Genomic DNA, 13,875 nt, shown 5'->3' on the forward strand with positions numbered 1-13,875 from the left:
TTCTTTCTTGCTTGCTTCTTAGGAAAAGCACTGTATGTAAAAACACACTAGTTTGTAGAAAAGCTTAGTTTTTACCTCACTGCTGTATTTCCAGAGTTGGTTTTTATTTTTTTAATACTGTAGATTATGGCAGTTAGACTAAATAAACACTATAGAATTAAAAAATCATATTTTGACTAATTAAATCACTTCACAATTTTTAGGAAATCATGTGATCAATTCAGGCATAGCAATTGTTGCAATTTATAAACCCAATTTTAAAAATCCAATCAATTATGTTAAAATGAGATTGGCTTCTGAACACCAATTCTAGGCATCAAGACAATTGTGTCAGATATAGCCAAGGATCAGCAGAAAAAGTGGGCAGAAAAGGTCTGAAAGTTAACAATTAAAACACAGAAGACTGTGGGAAATTATCAGCAAATCAGAAGTCTGGGGTCCCAGAAGACACAGAAAGAATAAGTCCAGAAGACAAGCGATTAAGCTAAAAACTTAAAATGAAAAGGTCAAAACAGAGATTAAATGGAAAGCCAAGTCTCAATGGTCAAAAGGTCCAGTACCCAGGAGATCAGGTACAAGTCTACGTCCAGAATGATGAGGATACGGAATCAACTAAGACAGGGCTTTCTCTCACTAGCCCAACCCCGGGGCTCAAGAGTGTTTTTAAAGGTGCTATTAATTTCTGATACCAGGGGACTCATTTATTGCCACCTTCAGCAATCTGCATTCCCCTTTGGCATTCCCATCTCACTTACTAATCATAGTGGCAGTCCCAGAGTTGAAATGCAATCAGTAAAAGTGAACTAGAATCTAACATTCTGCCTTTCTAACAGTAGTTCCTCAAGGCTCGGAGTGAAAGCTTAAGGATGCTGCACATGAACTTCAAAGAGATTTACAGCAGACCTCAAGGTATATGAGTCAGCAATTGTCAAAAGACAAAAATCTCATCTTTCTCCTCTTCTTGGTTTGTCAGAATCATTGTGCATATGTACGTGTGTGTGGATAGATAGGGAAAGAGGGAGAGAGATGGGTAGATAGGTAGACAGGCAGATAAAACATACATTATCTTTGGATATACATCCAAGGAAAGCTTTCACAAGTTCCTCCTTCCACATCTAGTCACCTACCTGCATCTGTGCCTTTATACTCTGCCTTGTCTCCTGATACTGTGAATAAACTCGCTGTTAGCTAGGGCCACCATCCACACACACACAACTTGAACATCACATGCCATTGTCTTTTGCATACTTAAGGACACTGCTATAACAATTCTCCCCTCTCTCTTCTGCATCAATTTTTCCTTCTCTACTTTATCTTCCTCATCAGTTTACAAACATGCTGCTGTTTTCCTTCCATCCTAAAAGAATTCTCTAGCTACCTGCCAATTCTCTCCTCCGGTCACAGTTAAACTCCTTGCAAGAGTTGCCTCCACTCACTGTCTCTAATTTCTCTCCTCGCTTTCCTTCTTGAACCCACATCAGTCAGGCAATTGCTCCCACCATCCCATCAAAACAGATGGTATGACTGCCACATTGCTAAATCCTGTGGTTAAATCTCAGTTCTCCTCTTTCTAGACCCATCGGAAGCACTTGCAGATAGGATCATTTCCTCCCCTTCGGAATACTTTCTTCCAGACACCACACTGTCTTAGTTCTTCTCCACTTACCTGGCTCTCCTTTTTCCGTCTCCTTGGCTTATTCCTTCTTGTCTTCCACAACTCTAACCCTTGGAGCTACCCCAGGGCTCAGTGACTGGTCCTCTCCTCTTTTCTATTTACACTTACTCCATTAGTATTTTCATCCAGCCTGGCAGCGTACAAGCCCCTACACTGTCTGATTCCCACCACCTCTCTGAGCTCATCTCCTATCACTCTCCCCTCACTCAGTCTGCTCCAGCCCGATGCCCTCCTTAATGTTCCTTCAACAGACCAGTAGGCTTCCTCCTCAGGTCCATGACGTTCCTGTCCCTCTCGCTCACCTCCTTTAGACCATTACTCAACTGCCATCTTCTCAGTGAATTCCAATGGCCATACTCCCTAAAACTAATTCTTTCTTCTCTCTCTCTCTCTTTCTCTCCTTCCTTCCTCTCTCCCTCTTTCTGCAAAATTTTTCTCCTTAGCATTTATTACTGTTTAACATACTATATATTTTACTTTATCTTTTCAACATCTGTTTTCCCATGCTAAAATGTAAGCCCTGTGAAACCAAAGATTTTCAACAGATATTTGTCAAATAAACATATAAATATTTGTTGAATTAGTTAACCAAAGACCATATTTAAAAATGCACACATAATGACCACAAAGCTTGTCATATTTGACCAAATAGTATGTCCCAAATATCACCATAAATATCAGCATATTCTTCTTCACACTTTATTTCTACTTTATTACCAGAATTCATTCTCCATCACGTTCCTAAGATGATCACTTCCTACAGTTTCATTTATTCTCCAAGAATCTTAATCCAAAAACATAAGAAAAGGTCTCTGCAGCAGACAATCCACTTTGAATTTAATGGCACTTGTAAAACCACTTAGTTTAAGTTCTTTCATGTGCTTCTTTCCACTTCAATATCTCACTGTCTGTACATCTATCTATCTTCTCATCCTTTCCTCTAACACTGAAGATGTCTCTCTTCCCTTCTCTAGAGCGAATCCTTCCTCTTTACTGAGCCTCTAATCCATCTCCGCTGCACAGAGACTTCAAATTTTACAATATACCCTCTTCTTTAACACCTCCAATCATTTCTGCCCTATGGGCTTCATCTGTTTTGAAATCATAAAAATATAATAAAAATTTATATATAAATGAAATACATAAAAATGTATAAAATTTTAAATTTAAAAAATATACAAAGGCACATGCACGTGCACGTACACACACACACACACACACACACACACCCAGCCTGTGTTTGATCTTACTGCTACACTTAGTTTTGTTTTTCCTTCCCTTTGCTGCCAATCTCTGAACATGAAATGGATAGCCATTTCTTAGGCACTGCTGAAACCCTTGCCTTCTTGGTTTTGACCCCATTCTACTAAGCTGAACTCCGGAATGTTACACCTAACCACCTTTTTACTAGCACAATTAGTATTTTCTTGGTTTTTAGTATTTACATAACAAAAATTATATACGGCTTATGGTATGCCAGGCCCTGTTCCAACCATTTTACAAGTATGAATTGATGGATATCTTTTGCTGTACTGGGTCCATCAGATAATGTACTACCCACTACTGCCCATTTGGCTTGCTATGCACAGGCCAGGTCTACAAACTGTAGACTTTCCAATAGCTTACAAAGTACTTTTCAACTAATTTCAAGTTGACTCTTACAATTGCTTTATGAGGAAGCCAGGACAAGTATAATTAAAGAAGTAAACACAAGTCTACTGTCATCTCAGACACATTTATTTTGAGTCAAATTCATACTACCATATTACTTTCTTACTTATTAACCCAGATTCAGCAGAACCATAGTTTAAATTCCACAAATTTTGGATCTTGCCAGGGCCCTTATGAATTCTAAAAAAGAAATATCATTATTAAACACAAGAGATCATCAAAGCATGGAGGTAAATGAAAAGAATAATGGTCATTTGGGCTGTGTATTCAATCAGCTTGCCAGATGTTTCAGCCGTGATAGCTTAAAAAAAAAAAATAAGGAAAATACAGAAAAGAAAAAAAAGAGAGTGCTCAGAGAGAACCACCACTTACATGCCAAATACTTGCTAGAATATATTATAAATAACACAAATAATTATATTTCATGTTTCAATTACAATGGAGGCCAGATTTGCCAGTCAATCTTTAAAAAATTTAAAAGTATGTAGCTATTTTTGTTTGGTTCACATTTTACTTCACAGTATAAATCACAAATCAAATATGCTCTTCCCGATGACTCTGAGCACGAGAAGCAACGTTGCTGTGCTTTCAATACACTAACAGACTTTGAGTGAAAGGGAAACAACAGTAAGAACAGGACTGTATCCAATTAAGTTCATTCGACAAACATTTATTGAGCAGATTCGGCAGAGCCCACAGTAGAGGGAAAAAATCACTGCCTTTAAAAAGATTGCATCCAAGATAGAAGTTACCAAGTGCAAATACAAAGAACCATTTGTAGTCAAACTATAGGCACTAAATACAGAAAGTCTGCGTGTAGAAGTGTGTGAATTAAAAAATGAGTTTATCGAATTTCAATATATTTTCTGAAAGAACATTGCCATTCCTCTAAGTGTTAAAGTTGTTCTGTGAGGGAAATTTAAGGACGAAAGTAGAAGACGCCTGAAATCCAAAGAGATGGGAGCCCAGCAGGCGCATGTCCTGGTCTGGACCTACTCAGCAGTGGATACGGTCAGGCCAGAAAAGGATACATCTACTGCTGCTTCTCCACAATGGCTCCTCATGAGAGGCCAGGGCTCCTAACTCGGTGGAGTATCTGAACAGGAATGATGTGTAAAATGCTGACTTCAAACTAGAAGGCCACCTTCACGTACTTCTTTTGTAAGTGAGGAGTGAAGTTCACAGGTCAGAATATGAAATGTATCCCTCCAACACTATAATAAAATATCTGACCTGTATACTATCAAAGGCCATTTACACAGACGCCTTGTAGTATTTGATGAGTTACTGGAAATAGCAAACCCATAAACAGTTTACGAGGTTCACAACCCACTAGAGAAAAAAAGTGACACCTTGGTACGTATCACGGCTCTGGAACCAGTTAATTTTTATGTTCCTTCCATTTTAATAGGTTGGCTTGTTTAAACTTCTTCATTTATACACAGCATTAGGTTGGGGTTTTTTTGCTTTTGCGAGGAAGATTAGCCCTGAGCTAACATCTGTGCCAATCTTCCCCCACTTTGTATGTGGGATGCCTCCACAGCATGGCTGATGAGTGGAGTAGGTCCGCACCTGGGATCCGAACCTGCAAACCTGGACCACCCAAGCGGAGCACTCGGAACTTTAACCACTCAGCCACGGGGCCAGCCCCAGGATCAGGTTGTTTTTGCAACGCACTGGCTCTGGACTTCCCGACAGAGCACCTCATTGGTCTCATGACCTGCTATTAATGTAGTTCCTGATTTTAAGCAGTGTTTTCGACAGGGTTATTTCATATGCTTATAATTTATGTAAAAGGTGAATGCTTCATCCAGTTTCTTTCATCTCAAGCATCAAATCTCACACCTTCAGAGGTGTAGAAAAATCTCGGTACAACCTCACAGACAGTTCCACTGACTATACTAAAACAATAAAGCACATTTGTCTTCCAGGCATGAATGCTGTTAATGGACTTTCTGTCTCAAGCTTTTATCACCTCAACAGCTGTTTCAAAGGAAGGGTAATTGACCTAAGGGTACCACTGCTCAGAGGTCTAAAACATTTTCAGATCTTGTTGACTATGTTTTAAAAAGATAAAGTTCAAGTTCACCTGCAGAGACAAACCTTCCTGAAGCAAGAGCTTTGAGCAATCTGACCTTATCTCACCAGAGAAAAAAGCACAGAATCTTAAATAAGAAGGAAGGGAGGATACTCTAAACATTTTTATGTTTTTTCCTAAAAGAGGCCTATTTATTTGCTTCACAGTAATGATTTCCATTTAGGGAAAATTTTACAAGTTTGTCATCTAATTATTTATCAATAGATAAACCCAATAACTAATGTCTGATTGCAATTTCTACAATTCAAAAATATGAATACTAAAAAGAAAAAATTAAACAATAACGATGAAATGGAGAAACAGAAGATCATAACATAGAGTTGGAGAAAATAACAAAAACAAGTAATCATATTCCTTTACATTTATTTATAGCATAATTAAGACACAATGTTCTGAGTACTTAGGTTTTTCTTTTCCTACAATGTTGAAAAAACATTCTGGTCAAGGAATAGATAAATTTTCAGATCAGAAGAGATTCAGAAGGTTTACCCATACAAGGATTTTGGAGAAGTTATTTAAAGATATGCTTGAGCAAAACAAAAGAGTAAAATAAGAAACAGGAAGTCATGGGATCTGGGAAACAGTGAATCGAAGCCTGAGGGCTGTGCCACAGACAACGGTGCCATCAGTCCCAACTGAAACAGGACAACAGGGCTCTGGCTGAGGAGCATTTAAGAAATGAAGGGTTTCATGGATTAGTTAGTAAGAATGAGATGTCAGAAAAATTTAAAGATACAATTAAAGCAGAAAAGGCAAGAAAAAATTGGTAGAGACTCCAGGAAAAGAAAAAAAAAAGGCTGTAAAACAAAAGACGTAAAATTACGGCACACTCACACTTTAGTGAATATTTACAGAATCACAATAGCATAACCTGTTACTAATGATCAAATTTTAAAATCAACCTACAAACAAAGCATGAAATTAATTATGGGCACATCACTATATCAATTTTAACAACATAAAAAAAGTACGGATACCATAAACCAGAAATTGGGAGTAGAAGAAAAGAGATAAAAGCAAAGGTGGTAGAATTGACATAGAAATTTTAAGAGATGCTGTCTATAGCTGATAGAAGAGGAAATTGAGATAACAGGTAGAAGACCTGAGAAGAGTAATAGAACTATTTTAGTGAGGAAAGGGAAAGGAGAGGTAGACAAAGTCAGTCTACAACTTTGGCAGGACCAGTTTCCCTTTCTTCTTCTTCTTTTTTTTTTTTTTTTTTTTTTTTTTTGCTGAAGAAGACTAGCCCTGAGCTAACATCTGTTGCCAATCTTCCTCTTTTTTTTGCTTGGGGAAGATTAGCCCCGAGCTAACATCTGTGCCAATTTTCCTCCACTTTATACATGGGTTGCCACCACAGTTTGGCTGACAAATGGTGTAGATTCACGCCCAGGACACAAACCTGTGAACCTGGGCCACCAAAGTACAGTGTGCCAAACTCAACCACTACACCACGTGACCAGCCCCAAGACCAGTTTCTTTTTTGATTTCAGTTTTGCTTTGGTTTTGTTTTGGACTTGGTTTCTTTGAAATGTATCCATAAGCAAACCAAGACCTTCCCCAGAAAACATGGTCCACATGGGTAGTATCATAATCTACCCAAGCTACCTAAACCCCAAAACCTAGGAACTATCTTACTGTACTGGATTTAAGATACCTTCAGATTCTTTGTAGTTTTCTCATTGAGAGGTGAGGGCTACTTGCCTCCTCTTGAATCAGGGCTTGCCTTTTGACAAACAGAATGTAACTGAAGTAACATTTTGGGGTTTCCAAGCCCAGGTACTAAGAAGGCCTGGTTGCCATTGCTTCCATACTCTGAAAAAAAAGCCAGCAGCTATGTAAGAAGTCAGACTGCCCATGAGACCACCATGCTATGGGGAGGCCCAAACTAACAATGTAAAGAGGCCATATAGATAAAAAGAGCTGCTTAGCCAGGCTGCAGATGTTTCAACCAGCCAACTGAGGCTCAAGACATGAGAGTGAAGAAGCCACTACGGATGTTCCAGTCCCAGCAGATGCTATGTGGAGTAGAGATAAGCTGTTCTCACTAAGGAGAACCCAAATTGCAAGGTAGCGAGTAAATAAATGTTGCCATTTGAAGCCACTAAGCTTGAGCGTGGCTCACTCTGCAATAAGCAATGCAAAAATCAGTATCTAGAATAAAGGTGGTGCCATAACAAAAACATAAAATATGTCACATTGGCTTTGGGAGTGAGCACCACGTGGAGGACTCAGGGAGACTGCCAGTGAGAACTGAAAGGGCAGTGAGGAAACTGCAACTGAAGGCTGGAGAAAAGGGGACATGAGCTGTATACTGGCAAAACAACAAGTCAAACTGTTATTTGCAGTAATGTGCACAACAGAAAGAGAATCTAATGACCTTGTGGATCAGGTTAAGGAGATTCCAGACAGAAAGCTAAAAGTGCTACTGACTTCTTTCAGCTGCTGTGATAAGGTACAGGAGAAGCAAGATAAGCTAAGAAGAAACTGTTCTAGTTTCAAGAAGAAATTAGAGGAAAGATAAAGGATGCATGACTTCTTCAGTCCCACGGTAAAACTGCCTCTCGTCTGCAGTCTTTTTCAGCAAAAGACTCTCAAAGTTAAAAATAGTCTCATAGTCTCTGGGCAAAGACCAAAACCCGGCTCTGCCAGTAAAATTGGCCTCAGGATAAATAGCAAAAAAGTAAGACTCTTTTTGAAAACCTCAAAGATCTGAGGACCCGCCTCCTAGACTCTCTCAGCTACAGAAAGGGGCTTCTAAGACTCCTAAGGTGCTGTCCCACAGCAATCTGACAGCCAGACTAAAGTAGAGAAGGGCCAATCCATTTTAAAGATATTTCTGAGTATGACTTTTATCCAACAGAATAGACCGTAATTTGATATAAAGGAAACTCTCAGAAATTTTGGAAGTTGTGCCAGCTTGGACTACAATGAAATGAGACATTCCAAAACAAAAAGAGGCCTCTGGGACCCCAAATTTCTATGGGCAGGAAGCAGGCTGAAAAATCTATTCAGCTGCAAACACAGTCATTTCTCATTAGAAAGAAAAGATGATGTGGGCCGGCCCTGTGGTGCAGTGGTTAAGTGTGCACATTCCACTTCGGCAGCCCAGGGTGTGGACATGGCACTGCTTGGCAAGCCATGCTGTGGTAGGTGTCCCACACATAAAGTAGAGGAAGATGGGTACAATGTTAGATCAGGGCCAGTTTTCCTCAGCAAAAAGAGGAGAATTTGCAGCAGTTAGCTCAGGGCTAATCTTCCTCAAAAAAAAAAAAAGAAAAAGAAAGAAAGGAAAGATGACACAGAGGGTGGAGCAAAGAACTACAGAAAACCATTCCCAGTGAGAACTGGACCCTAATCAAGGTGTGTTCTCTGCCCCCAGAAGAGAGGGGAGTTGGCTAGATTTCATAATTGCTATGGACCAGTGCCTGTTATATAGCTCTGTAACCCACTCTCACACATCCCTTTTGAACTGAGTGTCTACTGTGCTTATCTTGCCCCTATCTTCCCATTTCATATTGGAGAGGGGAACCAGATAACTTCTCCTTTTAGCTCACAGGTCTCTGAACCTTAGAAATCACATCCAATATACTTCATCTGAACCTAGACATGATTTATTGAATGAAATTCTCGTATTTGAGTCTGAACCTGATGCTGTGATGGGATGAGACTGCTGGGAGTCTCAGGAGTAAGTGTATTTTCCCTGTGAAAGAACGTAAGTTATTTGTGGCCAGAGGGCAGATTGTGGTGGATTAACTGTGTCCTTAAATTCTTTGATGGGGGCTATTTTCCCTCATCTTAAATCTGGTCTGACCTTGTGACTACTATGACCAATAGAATGTAGGAGAAATAAAGTTCTGGGATTTCTGCACCCACGTATTATGAAGGCCTTCAGCTTCTATTTTTGTACTCTGAAGAAAAGCCAGTTACCACGTAAGAAGTCAGATTACAATGAGACTGACATACTGAGAGGAAGCTAAAGCAGCCACGTGGAGATACAACAAAGAAAGAGATTCCCGATCCGCCTCTAAATGACACACTGATCCCAACAGAGGCACCAGACAATGAAGAAGCAATCCTGAAAATTCTAGCTTTATCAGACACGACATGGAGTAGGGAGCTATTGTCACTAAAGCCTGCCTGAACTGCAGAATAGTGAGCAACTAAACAATAGCTGTTGGTTCAAGCCACTAATTGGTAAGGTGATTTGTTATGCACCCTAGAAAATCAAAACACCTAATTTCTCACTCTCCGCTCACCCTCACCTACCACCAAAATACGAATGACCATTAAATTCTATGTCTCTACCTCCTTAATATTCCTGTAACAAATCAACCCTTCTCCTCACTCCCACTGTTTATATTCAGTCTCACCATTTTTTGAACAGACCACGCCACTGGCTTCCTAACGTCACCAATTCACCACCACCCTGGACATAACCCATTCTCCAAATTACAAAGTTTCCTTTTTAAATGCAAATCTAATGTCATGCCTGTGCTTAAAATCATCATTAGCTCTCCATCACACACAGGATAATCCCTCAGCAGAGCATATAAAGCCCTCCACGATTTGGCTTCAGATCACCTCTTCAGCTTCATGTCCCATCATCTCCCACAGGCAATAAGAACAGCAGAAAAAGAAGAAGTCTAGTATGAAAAATCCAAGACTAGGGTCTGGAATGTAGATGCATATATGCTGCTATTAATGAACCCTATGAACCCGGGCAAGTCACTTTAAACAGACTTGAGTTTCCTTTACATACAACATTAGTGTTAGACAAGAACTAGATGATTTCTTGATTTCTCATCCATCTCTAATAGGCTGTAATTCTCAAAATGCTTTTTAGAAATTAGTCAGAAAAGAAGGAAAATATGTTTCAAAGGGGAAGTTATACATACCATCCTTCTCTCTGGCCCCAGCCAACCCTCATGAGTGTCATGAGACCTGCTTGAGAGCTTGTCTCCAAGATCAGCTACCCTTATCTGTTCTAATGCCCCCCCTTTCTTCCTCGAAAGTCATATTATCTTCATAAACCCCAAGCTGCCTTCTCATGATGGCTCCCATGAAGGTGGGGGCAAGTGGGGGTGAGGGGAGGTTACCTGCTGTAATCTGCATGTAAGAGATATTTATAAGCCAGCTACTTCCCAGGCAAGGACTACCTCTGTAAACGTTTTCAGTCAGTACACAATACTAAATGATCTCAGCATTAGGCAGCTTTTTTAATAGCTGAAAGTAAAGTATAATCAGAAAGAACACAGCACTTCACCTTCAGAAGCACGGTAAATTCTTTTCTATCAAGAGGTATGTACAAAATTTTAAAATACAATCCTCTGGCAAGGAGAATGTCTCTTCTTAGCAATAATTAACAGAATTTACCAATTAGCATGCATTTTCTCACCCACAGAATGCAGCAAGTTTATTTTCCAGATAATGAAGATGTTTTTGGTTGGGATTTTAAAATTTTTTTTAGCTACTAGAAAATAAAGGCAAGAAGTTCAAACTAGTTTTAGAATGTGTCTATCAACCTCAAAATCATAAAAACAACTACATTGTAAACTCCATGAAGACAGGCACTGTTTCCATCCTGGAGACTAGAATATTTGTCAAATTAATGAACAAATTAATGAAAAGGTATTACTCAAATCATGAAAATCTGTAGACTTTTGCCCAAATGAAGACTTCAAATTAAAATTCTGGTGAGCATCTCCTAAAATGTGTAGATCTTGAGCTCTTCCTCCTCCATATTACAAAGCTATTTAAACCAAGCTATGTGTACTCTGTAGGATGTGTAACAGTCAGCCAAGGGTGTCCCAAAATCAAGGATATACATGGCATGCGTTCCAGCAGAACCATTCTTACTCATAGCTTGGCAGGAAGGGGTTAAATAATTTTACTTGTAAGCAATTTCAAACATTTTTATATTAAAATAAACAAGATGTATTATAGAATAGACTAAAATCTGCATTTATTCTTAATATATAGCAAAGCTCCAGAGTAATTTAGAGCTTGTGGCAGACTGCAAGGCTTTCACCCCCAGTCTCGCGAGGCGCACACCTTCACTTTCCTGTGCCTTTAAGCTTTGGTTGAAAAATTCAAAAAGGACTGAATAGAACATTTCACAGAATATTTCACCATTCTTTCACTACAAGAGCCAACCATTTATATAATAATGACTGGAGTATAATAAATACTTCCATTCTCAGGTAATAGCTTCAAAGAAAAGGATAGAATATTTAAAGTTGAAATTTCTAATCAAATTCCCCATTTAAAATGTCGTTTGCCTACCTCGGTCCATATGTTTTACTGAGTAATAAAACTTTTATTTGAAAAACTATTTTCTATGTGATCTTCCATCCTTAGTAAACACACACACACACACACACACACACACACACACGAGGATCATGATCTGTGATGAAAAGATTTCTAACAATCTAACAAGTCACGTCACATATGCATTTTAAATCCAGATGAGCGCAGAATAAAGGGTAAAATTTACAAAGAATGTAAAAGTGAGAGAGCCACAGGAGGCTTTTTGTATTTAAAAACATACACTGCCTAAGCACAAAAGAGGAAAATGGAACTCACGGAGAGGTAAAGCTACACACACACAAAGCGTCTGAACTTCTGTCCCGGCCAAAATAAGAAGGAGCTGTGAAGCATGCTAGCCATCAGGCTCCGGGTGAATGAGTTCCACAGGCCAGTTTCACAGTATGCCTGGCATCCGCAGTCACGAGGAAAGAACATGCAGCCCCTGTACTCCAGGGCCCCTCTCTTAAGGACTGACTGTTCCAGGCAAGCAGGTCCAAAATAAACCAAATCAGGAGACTGAACTGCTTTTCACCCATGGGTGACGACCTACTCCTGTACGTGGCCAGGCATCATAGATTCATGGTCAATGCCTTTTTAATTCCTCATCTTCCACCACGTCCTCAGCTTCGCATCATGACTCATTTTGTTTTTCAGAGAAAAGTTTATGGGCTCCTCTGGTAGGGGAGAGAGAGCATTAAAGTAACTATTGGCTCTAATTTCATAGGTAGTAATAAAATCACTTGCTAACTACTAGTTTTTCATCACTACTAAACAAAATGTTATTATATTGTTATTGATTATTTATATTGTGTAAACCATGTTCTAAATGATTTTGTGTTTTTTGCATATTACCAAATGGATACAAAACTCACTAATTTTGATCTGGTAGATACCTTAATGAATAAAGGGAAGAAGTGTAAATAATTTTGTTAAACACTCCAACATTCCCAAAATTCACATGCTGCTACAAAATAATTAACACATATACAAAGAAAATGATCTACTGCTTACCATTATTTTTATATTTTCTTATGTACAAATTTCTATTACATTATATTTTATCATAATAAATTATACTTTTTTCTTCTTCCTAGTTGCACTACAGCATCGTGATAAAAGAGTACACATGAAGTTGACTATTTCATCTCTTTTTGTGTTTATTACATATTTATTTTTATTTATTTATTTATTTACATATTTATTTATATTTATTACATATTACATAAAAGTTTTGTGTTTACTAGTTAAACAGTTCAAGCAAATTGACAAGAACAACAGATTCAAGTTTGACTGACGATGTGAACAGAAAATTCTTAAGAAAAGTAGTAAAATAAAAATAAGGGAGAGATATTTAAATTCAAAAATAATTAAAGAAATACAGATTAAATCAAGAAGATGCTAGTTTTGGAAAAGATTATAAAACAAAAGATTATACACAATGCTGGAGAGGGTTCAGCGAAATCTCTACATTTATCTAAATCATTTTTTTTAATTTCTCTAAATTCATTTTTTATGACGCCTAAAGGGAAATCATGTAGTTAAAAATGGACCAACAGCAGAAATACGTCCATCTGCTGTCCCTCCTCCCATGCTCAGAAGTGGGGGCCACACTTGTCTACCAGCTGTTGCCGCTCCTCCACGTCACCAGAGCCATGCAATTGATTTGACAGCTGTCGAATGACTTCTAGGTACTGGCACATCTCTTTAGGCTAGAGAGAGAGAAGGGCAAACCATTTGGGGAGGGCTGTCATTCTTCCTGACATCTTTCTTATGTATAAGCCAACATCTAATACCCTTATGAACACAAAAAGGGAGAATTCAGCTCATTAAATTCTCATCTATATGGAGAGAAGACCATAAACTATTAGGTGAAAAAATCAAGTTGCAGAATAATATAAATAGTATGATATAATTTTTATAAAAAGATACACTAGACACTCCACTAATAAAGCATATATATGCATTTTTTTAAGTCGAGATGGATACGCATCAGTCTCATTTCCTGACGGGAAGGAGAATTAAAAGGGAAGTTGTTTTTGTGTTTTTTACTATTTATACTTTTATATTGTATAAACTTCACCATAATCATCTTTATTATTACAAAAAAAGGTTTTAACAG

General features: G+C 38.4%; 1 protein-coding gene across 16 annotated transcripts in view; it reads right to left on the reverse strand.

Moving 5' to 3' along the window:
• Positions 1-13,875, reverse strand: part of TBC1D4 (TBC1 domain family member 4) — a 175,987-nt gene that overhangs the window by 91,657 nt on the left and 70,455 nt on the right. For 2 of the 16 annotated variants that reach the window (XM_070578466.1, XM_070578465.1), the window contains exon 1: positions 12,033-12,199. The exons of 12 other annotated variants lie outside the window; for them this stretch is intronic. The gene's annotated coding sequence lies outside the window, so the exon portion shown is untranslated. Of the gene's footprint in view, positions 1-12,032; positions 12,280-13,875 lie in introns of those variants that run through there. 2 more of the 16 variants (XM_070578470.1, XM_070578463.1) reach the window with 2 other exon arrangements.

This window comes from Equus przewalskii, chromosome 16 (assembly GCF_037783145.1).
Source record: "Equus przewalskii isolate Varuska chromosome 16, EquPr2, whole genome shotgun sequence".
Taxonomy (NCBI): Eukaryota; Metazoa; Chordata; class Mammalia; order Perissodactyla; family Equidae; genus Equus; species Equus przewalskii.